This window comes from Sus scrofa, chromosome 2 (assembly GCF_054392235.1).
Source record: "Sus scrofa isolate SSC_HxYL_T2T_F1_AM1 chromosome 2, Sscrofa_HxYL_maternal_Yorkshire_Landrace_v2.0, whole genome shotgun sequence".
In the NCBI taxonomy this organism is placed as follows: Eukaryota; Metazoa; Chordata; class Mammalia; order Artiodactyla; family Suidae; genus Sus; species Sus scrofa.
The window spans coordinates 132,795,798-132,817,087 of record NC_139384.1 but is presented as its reverse complement, the minus strand read 5'-3'; the positions used below and the strand labels follow the sequence as shown (position 1 = coordinate 132,817,087).

General features: G+C 35.2%; 1 protein-coding gene across 3 annotated transcripts in view; it reads left to right on the top strand.

Moving 5' to 3' along the window:
* DTWD2 (DTW domain containing 2) overlaps positions 1–21,290 on the top strand; it is a 1,117,698-nt gene that overhangs the window by 635,691 nt on the left and 460,717 nt on the right. Inside the window, exon 12 of one of the 3 annotated variants that reach the window (XR_014838613.1) lies at positions 1,919–4,900. The exons of the other annotated variants lie outside the window; for them this stretch is intronic. The gene's annotated coding sequence lies outside the window, so the exon portion shown is untranslated. Of the gene's footprint in view, positions 1–1,918; positions 4,901–21,290 lie in introns of those variants that run through there. 3 annotated transcript variants of the gene reach the window in all.

Below are 21,290 nucleotides of genomic sequence, written 5' to 3'. Positions count from 1 at the left end.
ATTTCTTCCTATGATTAGTGTCTAAAGTGAACTTCACCTCGCTGTCTCTCCATTCATTGCATTCAGTACTCGTGCCTTCAATAAATATTTTTTGAGCATCTACTCTGAACTTGGTCCAGTGATCGCCATTGGGAACCCAGCAATAAAAGTATAGAAATAGCTATATCTTTAATAAAAATCTTAGGAAATGAGAAGGCCTATAAATAAGAATGAAATATGGAAAGGTATGGAGAATGTCAGGGGCTAAAAGTTCACATTTAGTAGCCAGCCAAGACTTCTCTAAGGAAGTGATACTTGAACAAAAACATGAGTGGGGTGATGAGTAAAGTGAGCATGTGAACTGTGTGTCTATCTGGAGGACTGGTGTTCCAGAGAAAGGGTGCAAACAGCATAAGGCCTGAGCTTGTTTGGCATGTTGAATGGGCATGAGGGAGTGGGAGAGGGGATGAAATAATGTCATAGTGTAGCCAGGCTCTGTGTCATGTATGTCCTTCTACCGGTGGTGAGGCCTTAGGGTTCTGTGATAAATGTTACCATTCTAGCTCCCAAGTCAGTCTAGGAAGTAAAAGAAGAAGCACAGACTCTATTTAGGAGGTTAGTGTAATTTAGAATGAGATTGGATTGATGAGATAAAATCAGATGTTTTTTGGTAGATTGGGTGTGGATTAGGAAATGGCAAAGGAAATAGTCTGAGAATTTCCAGTGGATATGTTTTCAAGCTGAGTATTTTCAGATACTGTTACTTTACAGTCAGTGTATTTTATTAGGCTTTACAAATGGAATAGTCTTGTCTGCTCTGAAAATCTATTAAGTTTAGTAAACATCCCCACAAGATCTCTGCTGTTCTTTCATATTTTCCATGTGGCCTGCTCTTACTTAGAGCTCTAGCCATCTCTTAAATTAGCATTAAGCTAATAGGCACTCAAATGGATCTTTATCTTCTTCATCTCCCTCATTCTTCATTAATTAACTCATTCAACAAATGTTTACTTATCCCTCTTACAAATATTTATAGAGTATCCACTTATGGTGTGCTTATTATCCAGGACTAAACAAAAAAGACAACATTTCACCTTTAGGCAACTTACTTTGAATGGAAGCAGAGATAAACTAAATAGATGAGTAAATGTATATAGTTTACCGTGTGCTGGTGAGCACTATGGAGAAAACTTAGAGCAGGAACAGGGAGAAAGAAGAGGCAGAAGGAAGGAATATTATAGTTTTGATTGAATGTCAAGAAGACAGTCTCTATGAAAAGATGCTATCACAGGAAAACTAGAAGCAGATAATGGAACAAGCCATGTGTGTGAAACATAATTGGGCCAAAGAAAGGAAATATCATGTGCAAAGGCACAGCAGTGGGAGCGTGCCTAAAAAGTGTTTGGAGTGGCAAGGGTACCACTGTGGCAAAGCAGCTTGAGCAAGAAGAAGCTGAGTGCTAGATGGGGCAGGAAGTACCAGATGGGGCAATGGAGATGGGGGACAGATTTTTAGGTCTTTGAGTGAGGAAAAAAAGACACTGGGAGACCTGAAGGAGGAGAGTGACATGGCATCAGTCTATTGCTGTGTTTAGAATGAGCATCGAGGGTGGAGGCAAATACAGAAGACAGCTTGGGAGGTTGGAGCATTATTGCCATTACTGATGGCACAAGCAAAATGCTTCTCACATGTTCCAAGATTTGTTTGCTGTCCTTAAGAGTCATTCTAACCTTTGAATGATTTATTCCTTATTCAAAAAATATATCTGTGAAAAAATAACATACACCTTCTTTTATGTTGAGATTGTAAGCCTCCTCTTAATAGAACTTGAAATCTTGTGAATATGTTTTGTTTTGTTTTACTTTTAGTTAAAAGGATAGGGGTAATAATGCTTGTAAAGCATCTCAAGATTAAGCCAAGCACTGTAAATATTCTGCAGGTAAGGACCAATGTACAAATCTACAAAGATTCTGAAATTACAGGCACAAATGCTAATGCCATCTCGAGGAAATGGGCAGATTGACCTGCTTTTTGGTGGAATAAAATCACTGTAATTTGATTGCTATCTATGAAAATGTTGAAGCTGAAAATGTAAGTAGAATGGCCCCTGTCTAATTCTCAATAATCTACAAATATGTAATTATACCTACATGTGTTTTTTAAGGAAATACACACCATGAAGTTTATTTCTTCTTCCATATAATAGCTCACCACTTTTAAAAAATGAACTCTATGGTAGTTCTCTCTAATCCCTTAACAGTAGCCAAATATCTCAAGTTGCATTTCACATCATGTTCCTGCATGTCTGACTAAAGTGTTTGTGTCAAGCTTTTCTACTAAAGAACAGTGAAAGCTAAAAGCATAGCAGTGGAAAGTTCTTTTACGCACTTTCAAAGCACTGCTTATCTAAAGTTAAAAATAATAGAAATACATTCATAAGCAACTTTTGGGCTATCATTTTTTTTGCAAAAAAACCCACCTAACTATAACATATAGTGTAGAAAGAAGGGCTATAAATACAACATGAATACAGAAAAAACAATGAGTCTAAGAAATAAAAGATACTGCCAAAAGATAAAGTCCAGTTACTTAGATAATATAAGTAATATGTCATGTGTGGTCAAAAATTATTAGGATTTACTTTCCAGAGACTATATGACCTCATTGTTCCAAGGAATCCAGCCTAACTGTAAGTGGGCAATCGGAGAACTACTGACGAGTCCATTAATTCCTCCTAGCTGAGTACTTAGAGACTTCAGTGGATCTAGCAACTCCCTTCCCTGGAAATGGGGGAGCTGCTCCTTGTCATTGCTCTCCTGGGTAGAGTGCTATTTGTTTCTGCCTGAATCATTGTGCAGCTGCTGGCTGGAGAGAAAGAGGGCGACAGAATGAAATCTAGTGCAAAACAAAGGGAAATAATTCAGGAATCTCAGAAAACAAAGGGTCGCTGATGTTAATGAGAGGAAATTTAGGGGAAGTTGACTCTTTTTAATTTGCATATTTACTTTCAGTATAACACTTTCCAGAGCCCTTTATGTTCTGTGTATAGATGTACATTTTATCTGGCATCATATTCTTCCTGCCTGTTCTCTCTCTTCTCTGTCTGGAATTTGAATTACATGGATGTTAGACTGTATTGTTGTACCTCAGTGCTGTCTTGAGTTGTGCTGTTGTATTCCTCTCTCCCCAGTTCCCAGCATTTCCCTTTCACCTTTTCTCTATCTGTTGAAATTTCCCTTCTATTTTCCACATTCCATTAGGTAGTTTACCATGTTAATCATAGTTGTTTCAAATTTTCTCTATAAACTCCTGCATAGGGTTTATCTCTGAGTCTGATACTATTTATTGCTTTGTCTTTGATAATATTTTTTTTCCTATTTCCCTCATGAATTTTATAATTCGTAAATAAATCTTTGAACTTTTCATGTTAAACAGTGAAAACTGAGTTACAGGTTCAAGAAAAGCTCTACTCGTTTATCTGGATTTTATTGTTGTTGTTAAGTGGGGGGTGATGCTCTTTCGAGCTTTCCATATCCTAGGCAAAACCAGAAAACCATTCTGAGACTAATAGTGAAGGTTTACCCTTTGATCAAAAATAAGTTTGACTTTGAAATCTGAGTCTTTTTTATAAATAGGTTCATTTGTATCCTTTCTAATTAGATTCCACATATAAGTGATATCATATGATGTGTCTTTCTCTGTCTTCACTTAGCATGATAAGCTCTAGTTTTATCCATGTTGCTGCAAATATTATTTCATTCTTTTTAATGACTAAGTATATATGTACTATATCTTCATTATCTGTTCCTCTGTCGATGGACATTTAGGTTGCCACCCTGTCTTGGCTACTGTAAATAGTGCTGCAATGAACATTAGTGTGCAGTATATTTTAAAATTATGGCTTTCTCTGGATAGATGGCCAGGAGTAGGATTGCTGGATCATATGGTAGTCCTATATTTGGTTTTTTTAAGGAGGCACCATACAGTTTTCCATAGTTGTTGTACCAATTTACTTTCCCACCAAGAGTGTAGGAGGGTTGTCTTTTCTCTGTACTCTCTACAGCATTTGTTTTTCATAGATTTTTTTGATGATGGCCATTCTGACTAGTGTGAGGTGGTATCTCATTGTAGGCTTGATTTGCATTTCTTAATAGTGAGTGATGTTGAACACCTGTTCATGTACTTACTGGCCATCTGTCTTTTTGAAGAAATGTCTATTTAGATCTTCTGCCCCTTTTTTGATTGGGCTTTTTAGATACTGATATTTCAGGTGACATATATGAAATGAGAATGAAATTAAGAAATACATGTACACGGCAGCTTGAGATTGTTCTGGACTTGGTTTCCATATTTAGTTTGGCTTAAATAATTTAAGATATAGTGAGTAGTTTTTTTTTTCCTCCTAAAATAACACCCAAATATCCACCACCATTTGGGAACATAAATCTGGTCCAGAACACACCTGAAAGTATCAAAAAGAAAAGAGTGAAATAAAACCAACATGTTCATGGTTTCTTAGGTAACCAGACATATGATTACATCTTGAATACATCATATATATGATCCCAAGGTATTTTTGCTTAAAACTTGCTTCCTTCTGTTGGCTCAGATAATCCTGAAAATTAAGCAGAATATTCAGATAATGTGTCAGACTCAACGCCAGTATTTTTCGGAACAAAACATCAACTATTCCAGTGGCAGCATAGAAAATTCTGAATGGTTGGTGGCCTATCAACTGCTTTACTTGGAGGACAGTCATATTTTGCTTATAAGTTAGGTGTTTTCTGTTTTTATTATTTACATAAAGGTACCAGGGAGAATATTTACTAAATTAGTGATTTAATTTTATGGAAAGGAAGAAATAATTTACTTTAGGAAAGATTTGTGTGACTAGTAAACAATAATTAAAAAAAAAAAAAAAGGAAGAGCAGGGGAGCCTAAAGAAGTTCTTTCCTCTCTGTTATCTTCTCCAGCACTTAGCTAGCAGGGGTCTAGCACATCATTTATTGCTACCTTGAAAGAATGTAAACACTGTTGGGAGAAGGTGACTTCAGCCAATGTCCAAAGAAAGAAAGAAGTTATTGTCCCTAATGACTTAAAATGCTAGTGAGCATGAATACAGCTCAGAATCATTTTTAAGTGATGACTATGGGGAAAGGTTGGAAACAGATCAATCAACCCTTGAAGCGAATATAGGTATTTATCACTTTTATGTATTTTTTACACAGTATATCCATCAATGAACTCATCAGACTTATTCCTGAGAGTTGATTTGTGATAGAAAGCAAGGGAAAGAAAATAGGATTACATAAACGGAGGCTGGGTAGTTGTCCAAAATAAACTTTCTCCTATTTTTGTGGAGAATTTTAACTATGAATTACATCTTGTCCCAAGAGAATTAGAATTAGGTTGTTTTTATGCTAGGAAATCTGCTGGAAGAAAAGTAGTCCCAATATCTTCTTAACTAAGCCTACGTATTGTTTAGGGAGGAGAGAAAAGTTAGGGAGGGGAAGGAAGGGAAAGGAAGTGTGGTAAACCATGAGAAGTATGAGACTTTGTGTAGTCGTGTAAAAAAAAGCAGCAATCAAATGGAAAAGAAATTTCTCTCAAGTGATTGGTAAGAAATACTTGTAAACAAATAATTAAAGTGAAGATGCTGATAAAAATAAAATATTTTTTTAACTAAAAGGACAGTATTCATGTTTTTGAAATATTTCCAGTTAGTAGATATTACTCCAGATCACTCTCTATGCTAGAAAAACAAGTCAGAAGTTTGATTTCAATATAGTTCCCTCGCATTTTAACTGCTAATTTTATTGTCATAATCTACTACAGAAGATATATCATGCACTGTTATATCCATTTTACAAAAAGATGTATACATGTATATATACACACACACATTAAATCATACATATATATGTGTATATACACATATTCTGTCAGTTTGTCTGTTAAGTATCATCAGTGATGTATAAAACTGTAACCTCTCTCATATGTTTAAGAAAAACAAAATGAATCCTGGCATTTTGAGAATAGGTTACAGATTGATTATCACTTCATCTAAATGTCATTATAAAGAGAACACTGAGCCCAGGGAGACTAGAGTTAGCATAACCAGCAATCTCAGATTGGCACACCAGGTGTACAGATTCTCAGCTAAATTTTGATCCTTTATCCCAACATGGAAACCCTTCCTGAGAATAACCTAGGTCATGGCCATCATGATAGCACCTTGAAAAGCTTGTTTACTCTTCCAGCATGAGAGAACAGTGGGACCTGATTGAGCACATAGTTTAAATGCAGCAATTCTTACCCGTCCCACTCTCCTGAGTCATCACCCATCTGTGGTTTCTGGGCCCATCTCTGCAAAATAGCACTCAGTGCATAAATAGACCTTGAATGGGTGAGAGAGAAGCACAGCACAACTGTTTCCTGTGGTGAGTGAGTCCAAACTCTTCAATAATTTCTCTGATACTGAGACTAAAGGCCCAAGGTGAAAACTTGGCTGTCCTTGAAAAGTTCATGATCAGGGTAAAGAAACTGCTCTTTCATGTCCCAGTGCATAGATGTATCACTCATTAAGTCTCTCCTCCCCCTGCTCCTTCACTCTCTCTCTTTCACACCTGTCTGATTCACACCAGTGAGTAAATATAAATTAACCTATATTAATATTCCCTTTGTTGCATTTTACATTCACCTTCAGTATTCATTGTGCATTGTTTTTATATCTGTCCTCTATAGGGGAATGAGTGCACATAAAAATACATATGTAATAGAAGGGAAGGAAAACCATGTAACAACCAGGGATGCTTATTTCATAAAGCTCAGTGAATAAAAAGGCAAAAGTAAAGTTTATGTAGAGAAGGTACTATGTTTATTTTTTGAGAAATACCATGTACAAGGAATTACAAATAATGCATCCAACACCTAGGGTTAATGGTCAACATTTCTTCATTCCTGTTTCTAGATTTTTTAATCTAAAAGATTGTTATATATTATGGATATTACAGCTATGATTAACCTTTCCTTTTACCAGCACCTACACTGGTATTCTTCTTCCAACCCCAGAGACAAGCAATACCATATATATATAGTATGTAGCATTTCATTCCATTTTACACACAAAGGAATGTGTTCAGAAACAGTCCAAGAATATTATTTTTGGTGTATTTTTTTAACTGCTCCAAATTAAAAATTATGTCTAGATACATCATTTTACATCTTGCAGCATTATGTTTTGGGGATGTGTCCACATTCTGGTTTATAATGTTCCATCCTGAGATTATGGCCTAGCATAAGAATGTGTGTATCCATTTCTCTGATTGTACACACTTAGGTTAGTCCCTTGAATTTGATATTAAGGAAAAATGCTTCTTTGTGCCTCTTTGTGTATGTGCATGAGTTCTTTTAGGTATGTACTCAGATGTGCAGCTGCTACATTAATCTGTGTGACATACACATTCTTAAATTTCTCTACTGAGTGCCACATGGTCCTCTGAGTCGCTATATCCATTTAGGTTTCCACTAGCTGTAGCCGAGAGAACCATTTTTTCCCCAAATCTTTCCAATACTTGACATTATCAGACAAATCAATTTTTGCCATTCTGGTAAATTAAGTGAAATGTGGTTGTAATAGTAATTAATTTCTTCAGTAATTAGTGAGTTTAGATGACATAACTTAATGGCTGTTCTGGTTTTACTTTTCATCTCTTTTCCAATTGATTACATTTTTATTATTGATTTGTAGGCATTCTTTATAAAATTTGAAATCTAGAGGAGTTAAGTGTAAATCTTAATGCTTTTGGTCTGAGAAACTAGAATAAAGGAGTTGTTTCCTGAAAAGGATGGGGCTTAATTTTTTCTTTTTAAAAATGTATATAAATTTATTACAATTTCAAATAGATTTCTTCAGTCTTTCATAGAGTAGTTCTATAGAGAAAGGAGCACTAAGAGTAGCTGGCTATACAAGTCAAAAAGAACAGTTTCTGTTTCCTTCTCAGCCTGAGATAAAGCTGATTGCATTTGGCCTGGACTATTGTTGGTTTCATGAGTGGTATCAGCGACGAAAATGGGGCCATTTAACATAGCCTCCTCCATCTGTGATCTAGAGTTTCCCTTCTCTCAGTGGCTTTGAGCCAACTTTAGGGAGGAATGTGACTATTTACAGGGGTGAGTCTCACAACAGTCACAAATGTCAATGTTCTTTACCTTCTAGAGGATAACATACATTGTTTGATCTATTGAAGAATCTGACTAAGCTGATGTTTCAGTAGCTTCATATGGTACGTGCTATAGATCAAATTGCAAAAGTCACCATCAAATCTCAATGTGTTAACTCTCAACTGAAAGGTTGGGTACAGATCCTTTGGCTCTTGTAAATGTTGTATTACTGGTTTTTATCTCTCACTTAGAATTTCCCCTTGCTTACAGTGAGCTTTGGTGTTGAGATGTTATATTATTTTAATAAATATATTGTTATTTTTCATAAGGTACATGCTTTTAAATCTCTTTTAAGAAATCCTTTCCACCTTCATTCTTAAAATAGCCTATTCTAAATTTATTTTTTTCCCTTTTTTTTCATTACTCAAATGAATTTATCACATCTGTAGTTGTATAATGATCATAACAATCTGATTTCACAGGATTTCCATCCCACAGCCCAAGCACAGACCCCACCCCCCAAACTGTCTCCTCCGGAGACCATAAGTTTTTCAATGTCTGTGAGTCATCAGCATCTGTTCTGCAAAGAAGTTCAGTCTGTCGTTTTTTTCAGATTTCACATGTCAGTGAAAGCATTTGATGTTGGTGTCTCATTGTATGGCTGACTTCACTTAGCATGATAGTTTCTAGGTCCATCCATGTTGCAAAAAATGCTGGTATTTCATTCTTTGTAATGGCTGAGTAATATTCCACTGTGTATATGTACCACCTCTTCTGGATCCACTCCTCTGTTGATGGACATTTAGCTTGTTTCCATGTCTTGGCTATTGCAAATAGTGCTGCAATGAACATCGAAGTATATGTCTTTGTGAGTCATGGTTTTCTCTGGATAGATGCCCAGGAGTGGGATTGCTGGATCAAATGGTAGTTCTATGTTTAGTTTTCCGAGGAATCTCCATACTTCTTTCCACAGTGGTTGCACCAGTTTACAATCCCACCAAGAGTGTGATAGGGTTCCTTTTTCTCCACACCCTGTCCAGCACTTATTGTTTGTAGACTTGGATGATGGCCATTCTGGCTGGTGTCAGGTGGTACCTCAGAGTGGTTTTGACTTGCATCTCTCTAAGAATGAGTGACATTGAACATCTTTTCATATGTTTCTCGGCCATCTGTATGTCTTCTTTGGAGAACTGTCTGTTTAGATCTTCTGCCCATTTTTGGATGGGGTTGTTTGTTTTTTTGGTATGGAGCTGCAGAAGTTGTTTATAAATTTTGGAGATTAATCCCTTGTCAGTCGATTCACTTGCAAAGATTTTCTCCCATTCTGTGGGTTGTCTATTTGTGTTGTTTAGGGTTTCCTTTGCTGTACAGAAACTTTGAAGTTTGATGAGGTCCCATTTGTTTATTTTTCTTTTTATTGTCAATACCCTGATAGGTGGATCTGAGAAGATGTTGCTGTTGTTTATGTCAGAGAGTGTTTGGCCTATGTTTTCCTCTAGGAGTTTGATAGTGTCTGGTCTTATTTATAGATCTTTAATCCATTTGGAGTTTATTTGTGTGTATGGTGTTAGGGAGTGTTCTAATTTCATTCTTTTCCATGTGGCTGTCCAGTTTTCCCAGCACCACTTATTGAACAAGCTGTCCTTTCTCCATTGTATATTCTTGCCTCCTTTGTCATAGTTGAGTTGGCTGTAGGTGCGTTGGTTTAATTCTGGGCTTTCTATCCTGTTCCACTGGTCTATATGTCTGTCTTTGTGCCAGTACCATGCAGTTTTGACTACTGTTGCTTTGTAGTATAGTCTGAAGTCTGGGAGCCTGATTCCTCCAGCTCCATTTTTCTTTTTCAGGATGTCCTTGGCTATTCTGGGTCTTTTGTGCTTCCAAACAAACTGTAAAATATTGTGTTTGAGTTCTGTGAAAAATGTCCTTGGTAATTTGATAGGAATTGCATTGAATCTGTAGATTGCCTTAGGTAGTATAGTCATTTTGATAATATTAACTCTTCCAATCCACGAGCATGGTATAGCTTTCCATCTATTTAAACTGCAGATTTAAAATTTGTTGTTGAATTTTTCTAAAAAGTTTATTGAAAAAAATCACATTTTCTCCATTGAACTTTGACGTGATGTTGAATAAGAGTGGTCAGAGGGGGATATCCTTATCTTGTTCCTGATTTCAGAAAGATTGCATCTACGTTTTCAACGTATTAGCTCTCAGTTTTTTGTAGATGTCCTTTATCAAGTTGAGAAAGTTTTCCTCTGCTCCTAGGAAGCAGAGGAATTTTTATCCAATAGTTTTTATCATGAATGGGTATTGGATTTGTCCGGTGCTTTTTAGGCATCTATTGATATGATTACATGATTTTTCTTATTTAGCCAATGGATATGATGAATTATATTAAATGATTTTTGAATGTTGAACTAGATTTGCATACCTATGATATAGCTATTTCATGTGGCCATAGTCTACAATTCTTTTTTTTTCCACATTGTTTAATTTGGCAATATTGTGTTGAGAACTTTTATGTTGATAAGATATTGTTTTTTTTTAGTTTTATTTCTTTTTAAAATTTTATTTATTATAGCTCATTTACAATGTTCTGTCAGTTTATTCTATACAGTAAAGGGACCCAAACATACATATGTGCATACATAAAATTTTCTCACATTATCCTCCACCATATTCCGTCACAAGTGGCTAGGTATAGTTAGTTCACTGTGCTATACAGCCATATCTTATTGCTTATCCACTCCAGATGCAGTAGTTTGCATCTACTAACCACAAAATCCCAGTCCATCCCACACCCTCCCCCTTGGCAACCACAAGTCTGTTCTCCAAGTTCATGAGTTTATTTTTTTCTGTGGAAAAGTTCATTTGTCTTGTGTATTAGTTTCCAGATGTAAGTGATATCATATGGTATTTGTCTTTCTTTTTCTGACTTGACTTCACTTAGGATGGGAGTCTCTAGTTCCATCCATGTTGCTGCAAATGGCACTATTTTGTTCTTTTTATGACTGAGTAGTATTCCATTGTATGTTTATATGCATGTATGTGTGTATTATGTATATATACCCCACATGTTCTTAATCCATTCATCTGTTGATGGACATTTAGGTTGTTTCCATATCTTGGCTAATGTGAATAGTGCTGCAATGAACATATGATTGCATGTATGTACCCCTTTCAGATTGTTCTCTAGTCTAGTTCTTTGATGGTAAATTTCCTTGTTTATTGAGTCTATGGAATCTATTCTGTACTGTTAATATGTAGTTTTTTTCCACATCTGTACTCAGGAGAATTTCTTCATTCCTTGTTCAGGTGACCCTATATGTTTCATCAGATCTGAAGCAATATTTAGATTTGTTTTGCAGTTTGGGAATTCTATAATTGCAGGATAAGGTCAATTCAACCCCTTTCCCCTCCACCACACATACATATTGATTACTACCTATGCAACAGATCTTATTGATCTGGGCAGGGCATTTGCTTTTTCCACACATGTTTCAAGCTGTTAGAACTTAGTTGCTAAAAAGAAAATTTCAAGACTCCATTCACTTAAGTAAAAGCCATTTCTTAGGTCTCAGGTTTATACAGGGAGCCAAGTGCTATTTCCCTTGAGAAATAAGATCTTCCGAATCTATTTTCTTTCAAGATTGGCTTAAAACTTCAGCCCCTAGGACATCTATCTAGTCCCCTCTCTTCATGGTTCACAAAGCTTCAGGTCTTGGCTGAGTTTCTGATACATGGATATTTTCCTCCTTTACCTTCAAGCTTGGTTGTATATTTCCCCCAAATAGCCTTAATTGAGAAGAGATGGATATACCTGTGTTTGCCCAATTCATCATCTTGACTAGAAGTCCAAGAAACTATTATTTTCTGGGAAAACACAAGAAAACTTTTAAAGTGAAGCTTAAGTGCCTAATGGCTCCTCCTAAAGTTTTCAGCCATTCTTTGGAGTGAATGTCTTTATGCTTCTTAGTTGTAGCTATTCTTTTTACAATTACTGTCTCTGTGTTCAGCTCAGTAGTTAAAAAACAGACTATTTCTCTAGTTGTTTCAGTCGGTTTTCCTGCTAGGTGAAAATGGAATGTTGGTACATAGTTTCTCTCTTTAGTTCCTACTTTCCTATAAATTTTTGATTCTGTTCAAGGGACCTTCTGGACAAGTACAGGTATCCTCACTAATTACTTAACCTTTTGTGTTTTGAATTTTAATGAGACTATGAAGCATATCAAGAGCAAATCTGAATAATCACTAGGTCATTTAAGAGAAACCTACTATGTCAAACAATTTGTTTTTAATTCTTGTAGATTAGAAACTTCACTAAAAATAAGTTAGATACTCATAACTTAAAATATAATTATACCCTGCAATATCACTGTAGGATTGCAGTGAGTGCTGAGATGCAATAGTGACTAAAACAAAGCATGCTCAGTACCTTCATGTAATGAAAGAATGGGAAAACCATGGCCAAAAGCTGCTGGAATGCAACCATACCCATTTTATTTCTTGTTTATGGATGCTTTCTCCATACAAGGGCAAAATTGAGTAGTTGAAACAAAGACCATATGCCCAGCAAAGGCTAATATATTTATTCTCAGGTCCTCCACAGAAAATGTATAAAGAGAAGACAGAGACCTCAAACAATGAAATTTAAAACTTCAACAAAGTAGAGTTGAGAGAGAAGGGAGAGTAGAGGGTTTCAGAGATTATTCACGGGAAGTATGTCTTGTCTCAGGGGACAGGGGAATGGACTTTGGTCTAATGATCACTTAGGAATGTATAGGACTCACAATTTAAGGGAATGAGAGAGAAAAGTTTCACTAGAGCATTTAGGGTAAGGTAATAGCACATGGAAAGGGTTGGCTTAGCACAGTACGGGGACAGAAAGCAGGATCCTCTATCTAAAATAAAGAATGGCACAAAATGAGGCTGGAGAGGTAGGCAGGGGCCAAATCACAGAAAGGTTATTAGTTTTGGGGAAACAAAATTATTTTTAAGGCCAGACAAGAAAATTTTTAAACAAAATTCCCTTTCTGCCCATTTGAACCACTGCCCCCTCCCCTTTAGTGTGCATTGTGTGCCTGCATTATACATTAACTAGAGCCCCTTAGAAGACATAGGAATGCTTACTCACCAAAAAAACAAACAAAAAACCACAAAAAATTTCTTCCTGGAGCCAGCAAGGTAAGCCCTTAGGAGATAATGTTCCTTTCTCAAACCTCCAAAGGCTCAGGATAACACTACTTGCCTTGTTGGATTATGTAAACTGTCAGTATGCTACTTTGATGAATAACCCTTTGTCCCCAAACTTACATTACAGTTCTCTGACTTCTAATAGAAATAGTAGGTCTCAGAGCTTTCTGAAAAACTGTCGCCTGGGTTATAATCCTCAGGTTGGCTCAAATAAAACTTTCCATTTTTTTCATAGATTAATTAATTTTCTCATCAAACGTTTATATCAGTGTTTTAGACATTTTCTTTGGAACGATGAGAAGTCATTGAAGCTTTTCTGGCAAAAACTGATAGGTAGTGTATTGTGATTTTCCACATGAAATTAAGTGGTGACTCACACTTTGGTAATGAGCAAGAAAATAGTCTAACAGATGGGTTTAATTGCATGTGAGTGTTTCGGAAATGGAGACATCACTATGACTCTCAGATTTCCACTTCAGAGACTATCTTTTAGAAAGATAATGGACACAGGGAGCAGGCCAGGATAGGGTGGGAGAACTCATCAGTTAAATTTTAGGGGTGCATCAACTTTGAGGTGTGTGTTGAATCAGCAGCTGAGTATGCTGTTCTGAAGCTAAGAAGAGAGACAGTTTACATACATGGATATGAAAGTGGTAATTTTAAGCTACTTATTTTTTTCCCCCAGGATGAAAGAAAGCCACAGAAAAGACCTGATGGCATATTTCTGACTATATTGGCAGGGTGTATGTAAAAGTTTCTACCGGATTGGTTGCCTGTGAAAGCCCTTTAATTGTGAAGAGCCCTTGTATATGGAAACCATCTTTGCCTTGTATTACTATTATGTATTTTGGGTCAGGAAAATATCTACTGAGCTTTATATTTCTCTGGGCTAAATAGGCAATTAAAAATAGCACAGAGATGGGTCTACAGAAGGATAGAATCATTATATGCTCTCCTCCATGTTAAAAATCTGGTTATAACATACTCCCAACTTACAACATTCAAATGTTACATCTAGACTCCTTAAATTGGGTAAAATCATATGTGTTCAAATGTGATAAAAAACTAACTTACAATAGAAATTCATCACAATATTCTATATATAGGAACTTTATGGTGATAACTTTCTTTTGTTCTGATTAATGCCCCTCTGGGTACAATTTTTGAGCCAAGACTTTGCTAGGCAGACTAGCCTGTGGGTAGATAAACCTACCTACTTTCCAATTCCTGTCCCTATCTTCAGTACCACCAGACCAATAGCTTATCCTTTTACTAGAGGATATAACTTCTGGGATGATAGAGAATATATTTAATAACCACAAATAGTGGTCTGTGTGTACTTACATATTTATCTGTAACTATACATGTATATATCCAGTTTTAAAAAATTGGTGCCAGGTACCAGTGTTCAAGTTAAATTATTGTACCATTAATATGATTGTTTTTGTTGTATGATTGGTTTAGCTTTGTTGGCATAAATTATGGAAATTTATACATTATTCTTGGGCAGTAATCAAACACAAACCTAACAAGTAGAAAAATGTTGGCAAGCTAATTTTTTGGTGTTTTGTTCAGTTTGTACTGTTAAAACCACATCTTTACTCTTAAGACTATGGGAGATATTTACAAATGGTCCCAAAGCACCAAAAGTCTCAATAAAGTTTCTCTGTCTAAATTGAAATGTCTGTAGTGGGAGACAGGGACAAAATAGTCTGTACATTACAGGGTCATTGATGGCAACATTAAGTGTGGGAATTAACATCTTAAACCCAAGCCTAGCAGATAAGTTAGGTTATTCTTTAACTAATGGCAAGAAAGTGACAAAATTCTGTTAAAGGGAAAAGAATGGGGCATTTCAACTGCACTTTAAATCAATGGTCATCTGAACAAAAGTACAGCCAGTATCTTTACAAATGACTTATAAAATAAGATTAGATTTCTATGGTAAGACCTGTGGTTTGTGTAGATGGAGTATTAAGGTATAGTACTTTTGTAGTAAGTTGGAACATTTTAAAGATATCTTATAAAAGTAACTGCTTTATATTTATGTGTGTGTATGTATATATATGTGTGTGTGTATGTATATACACACAGTTTTTGAATTTAAAAGATTAAAAACTTGAAGTTATAATGTAATCTGTTAGAAATAGCGGGCATGTGAAATATTTCTTCAAGGTTAACACTGATTGTTTTGGCAGCTTGATCAAGCTGAATTAACTTCCACAAAAGTGACCCTAAGATAGATTGTTGAGTATTATTCTCAATTAGTTAGTTTTCTGTTTCTCTCATGTCTAATGGTCAAATTTGGATACATCCAGGCAGGGACAGCTGTGGGTGATTCCTTTCCAAGCTACTCAATTCAATTCCTGCCAAGATTTCCCCAGTGTCAATTGCAATGTCAATTGTAATGTTAGTGTTTTCAAAAGAGTGCTTGAAGATTAAGACTGTTTTCCAAAGGAAGATTTTTAGGTCCTATAATTGAATGTTCTGTGTTTGTTTGAATCAGCTATTTCTTTTTTCTAACACTATACTATCGTTTTAGAAAATAGATGCCAATTTTAGCAGTGGTGCCCTCCAGGTTGCAGGATGACAGTGATGATTTTAATTTTTCTGTGTTTTGTAACCTTTTAAAATTACTCACATTGTGTTTATTTTTAAATTATTGTGTTATTAAAGTAAAATGTACAAATGATTAAAAATTAAGATGATGATGACAGGCTGACAATTAAAAATAGTATTCCGTTCTCCATCCTTTCTCACTCCAGATTCCTATCCTCAAGGGCTTCACTTCTAACACTTTCAGCTCTTTGTTCTGTTTTTGTCTATATTTAAAATATGAAAATATGTTTATACTGATCTTGACAGAAATTCAGTTGCAGTTATTTTCTCCTGATTGCTAAATATGAAAGATGAGGCTTTGGCAATATTACCATGATCCCTCCCCCAATACACATACACTCTCATCTTCTCACATTTTCCCTCTGTGCAGCCTACTACTATGATTGTCTTTGTTTTGGTTAAATGACTATACAGGGATTGCATTATTATGACCATACTGTCTCTGCTTGTATTGTTCAAAGTTCAGTCATGTGATGTACTGGAATGTTTTGACTGTCTTGTCATCATGGGCTTATGCTTATCTCTAATATCACTAATTAATTCCTGAACTCTGTTAGAATAGTAAGCCTCTCATAAAGCACATTAGTTAAACTCTTAAGTTTAATTTTTGTCTTAGAGGGATGTTTACAGAGTATTTCATTCTCCTACTGCAATCTGAACTGGAATCTTTCTTCTTTGGTGGATTCTAAGTACCTTGGAAGTTTTCTACACCAGTTTGTTGTTGTTGTTGTTTTTACTTTTGGTGATGGGTCCTATTTTCTGGTACATGTGACTTCCTTTTGATCATTGCCTTATTTCAGAGCATAGTCTCTAGTAGCTTCCTTAATAAAAGATTGCACCACGGGTTAAATTTTTTGAGACTTCAAATGCTTGAAAATATCATTATTTTGCCTATAGGCTTCATTGATAGTCTAGTCAGATGTAGAATTTAGACCCACAATTTATTTCCTCTTGGAATTTTGTAGTATTTTTTTTTTTTTAATTTCTGGGTGAGAATTAAGGTGTTTTGATTCCTGTCTCTTATATGTGACTTAATTTTTCTCACTATAAACTGGTGTCGAATCCTGACTTTATTCTTCATGTTTCTGAAAAATCAGCATGGTGTGTCTCATTGCTGGTATTTTTTTTTTTACTTACTGTTCTATACATTTATTTATCAAATTTATTTTGAATTATTTTGAAGTTTTCAGTGCTGGGAATGTTTTTGCATGTTATTTCTTTCATAATTTCTTATCTGTATTTTCTCTGTTCACTGTTTCTAGACATACAGTGTTTTGATATTTAACCTCCTGGACAGAACTGTTAATTCCTTGACTTGCCCCCATATTTTAATTTTTTTTATTGAAGTATAGTTGATTTACAATGTTGTCCCAATTTCTGCTGCACATCAAAGTGACTCAGTCACATGTGTATGTGTATATACACATATATATTCCATCTCATGTTATCTTCCATCATAGTTTATCCCAAGAGATTGGATATAGTTCCTTGTGCTTTATAGTAGGACCTCAGTGCTTATCCATTCTAAATGTAATAGTTTGCATGTAACAACCTCAAACTCCTAGTCCCTCCCACATCCTCCCCCCATCCCCAGCAGCCACAAGTCTGTTCTCTATGTATGTGAGTCTGCCTCTGTTTTGTAGGTAGATTTATTTGTCCCATATTTTAGATTATGCATGTCAGTGATATCACTGGTATTTGTCCTTCTCTTTCTGACTTCACTTAGTATAAGAATCTTTACTTGCATCCATGTTGCTGCGTTATTTCAATTTTTTTATGGCTCAATAATATTCCATTGTATATATGTACCACATCTTCTTTATCCATTCATCTGTTGATGGACATTTAGGTTATTTCCATGTCTTCGTTATTGTGAATAGTGCTGCTATGAATATATGAGTGCCTGTATCTTTTTGAATGAAGGTTTGTCTGGATATATGCCCAAGAGTAGGATTGCTGATCGTATGGTAGTCCTATATTTAGTTTTCTGAGGACCCTCCATACTGTTCTCCATAGTGATTGTATCAATTTACATTCCCACAAACACCCTCTCCAGCATTTGTTATTTGTAGACTTATGATGGTTATTCTCACTGGCGTAAGGTGGTATATAATTATAGTTTTGATTTGCATTTCTCTAATAATAAATGAAGTTGAACATTTTTTTCCATGTGCCTACTGGCCATCCATATATTGTCTTTGATGAAGTGTCTCTTTAAGTCTTCGGCCCACTTTTTAATTGGATTGTTTGTGTTTTTGTTACTGAATTTGTATATTTTAGAAATTAAGCTCCAGTCTGTTGTATTGTTTGCAGCTATTATCTTCCATTCTGTAGACTGTCTTTTCATTTTTATTACACTTTCCTTTTCTGTGCAAAAGCTTTTAAGTTTGATTACGTCCCATTGGCTTATTTATTTATTTTTATTTCTCTTGCTTTGGGAGACTTAGCTAAGAAAACATTGATAAAGTTTATGTCAGAGAATGTTTTGCCCATGTTCTCTTCTGGGAAATTTATGGTGTCAATCAGTTGCATTTAAATATACTAACAATGAAATATTAGAAAAAAGTATAAAAAAATACCTTTTAAAATTGCACCCCTCCCCCCCCCACAAAGAAACCTGACCAAGGAGGTAAAAGATTTACATGCCAAAAACTATAAAACATTAATCAAGGAAATGAATGAGGATTCAAAGAAATGGAAAGATATTCTGTGTCCCTGGATTGGAAAAATTAATATTGTTAAAATGGCCATACTACACCAAGTGATCTACAGATTTAATGTGATCCCTAGCAAATTACCCATTTTTTTTCACAGAACTGTAGCAAATAAATCCAAATTTTATATGGACCATAAAACACCAAGAATTTCCAAAGCAGTCCTGGGAGTGTGGGTACAGGAGGCATAAATTTCACAGACTACAAACAATATTACAAAGCTACAGTAATCAAGACAGTGTGGTACTGATATATAAACAAGACTTTTGGATCAGTGGAACAGAATAAAGAACCCAGAAATAAACCCAGACACATAAGGTCAATTAATCTTTGACAAAGAAGGCAAGAATATAAAATAAGCCTCTTCAGCAGGCAGTGCTGGCAAAACTGGACAACTACATGTACATCAATGAAACTAGAATACATCCTCACATCTTATATAAAATAGAATAAAATAGCCCCATCATTTTTTTACTTCATCTTTTCTTTGGATTTTTTAAATTTCTGATAACAGTTTTGTAATTCCCTAGATGCTTTCCTTGTTTCAGAATGTTTTTCTAGACTTCTGTTCTTAAATTTTAATTGAAATATTTCATTGAGATAATTACAGATTTCCATTCAGTTGTAAGAAAAAGTACAGAGAGTTGTCATACATACTTTACTAGGTTCACATCAATGGTAATGTTTTGTTAATCTATAGTATAATTTCAGAGTTATTGTATTGAGATTGATAGAATCCACCCAGTGAGTTCGGATTTCCTGTTTTACTTGACCTTGTTTGGGTGTGGATTAAGTTCTATACAATTTCCTCACATGTATAGATTTGCATATTTACACTACAATGAAGTTTCTTTAATACAAGGGTACCTTGTATTGTACTTTTATATCCAAATCTATTTCCTCTTCTTCTCTAACCTAATTTATAAAGTTTTGTCATTTCAAAAATATTATATAAATATAATCATACAATATATATCTTTTTGAAGCCAACATTTTTTTTTTTCACTAAGTTGAAAGCCTTTGAGATTTATCCACATTGTTGTGTAGATCAGTAGTTCATTCCTTCTACTGCTTAGTAATATTCCATGCTATGGATATACCACCATTTGCTTAACTGTTTACCCATTGAATTGCACTTGGGCTGATCCAAGTTCTTGGCTGTTACAAACAGAGCTTCTATGAACATTCATGCACAGCCTTTTATGTGAATTTAAGTTTTCATTTCTCTAGGATAAATGCCCAAGAGTGTAATTGTTAGGTCATATTATAATTGCCTGCTAAGTTGAAAAGATCCTGCCAAACTGTTTGAGTGTTCATACTGTCTTATATTTGGATCAGTATCGAGTGAGTGATCCAGTTTCTTTTCAACATTGGCAGAATTTGGTTGTTATCATTTTTAACTGTAGCCATTCTAATAGGTGTTTATTGCTATCTCATTGTGATTTTCATTTTGCGTTTTCTTGATAACTATGAAGGGGAACATCTTTTCCTGGCTTTTTGGCAATCTGTGTATCTTCCTCATTGAAATGTCTCCTTTATTTTTGGCTCACTTTGTAATTGGACTGTTTGTTTTTCTTAGTGTAGAGTTTTGAGGGTACCTTATGTAATTTAAATACTACACCTTTGTTGGCTATGTGGTTTGCAAAAATTTTATCCCTGTCTATAATTTATCATTTCATCCTTGTACATGGGCTTTCAAAGTGCAAATGGTGAAGTCTAATTTGCCAGAATTCTTTTATGGATTATGATTTTGGTGTCAAGATTAAACTCCTTGCTTAGCCCTAGATCTTAAAGAATTAATTCTATAATTGTTCTAAATGTTGTATAGTTTAAGTCTGTAATCCATTTTGAGTTAACCTTTAAACAAAGTGTCAGGTTTGGGGTAATGTTTGTATTTTTGCCTATGGATGAACAGTTGCTCCAGCAGCAATTAGTTAAAAAATGTTATCCTTCCTCTACTGAATAGCTATTCCGCTCTTGTAGAAATGAACTGGGCACGGCTCTGTGGGACTATTTTCTTGTTTCTCTGTAAGTTCCATTGACCTACATGTCTATCCCTGTACCAATACTACACTATCTTGGTTACTGCAGCTGCATAGTAAGGCTTAATATTGGGTAGATATATTGGCTCTTTTATTATTGTCTTTTAAATCCTTGAGATCTGGAGTAAGAAAGTTAAGATCTATATACAGAATTTCATCACAAATACTAGATTAAGAACTTCAAAATCTGGATACAGGGAGAGACTTAGATTTGTAACTAACTGGTGGTGTGAACTGTTTTGAACTTAACATTAGTAGTAGGTAAAATAAACTGTCAATAATGATGAGATAACTTTTATACACTCCTTATTATAGGTAAGGATTTTTTTTTATTTTCCCACTGTACAGCAAGGGGATCAAGTTATTCTTACATGTATACATTACAATTACATTTTTTCCCCATCCTTTGTTCTGTTGCAACATGAGTATCTAGACAAAGTTCTCAATGCTATTCAGCAGGATCTCCTTGTAAATCTATTCTGAGTTGTGTCTAATAAGCCCAAGCTCCCGTACCCTCCCACTCCCTCCCCCTCCCATCAGGCAGCCACAAGTCTTTTCTCCAAGTCCATGATTTTCT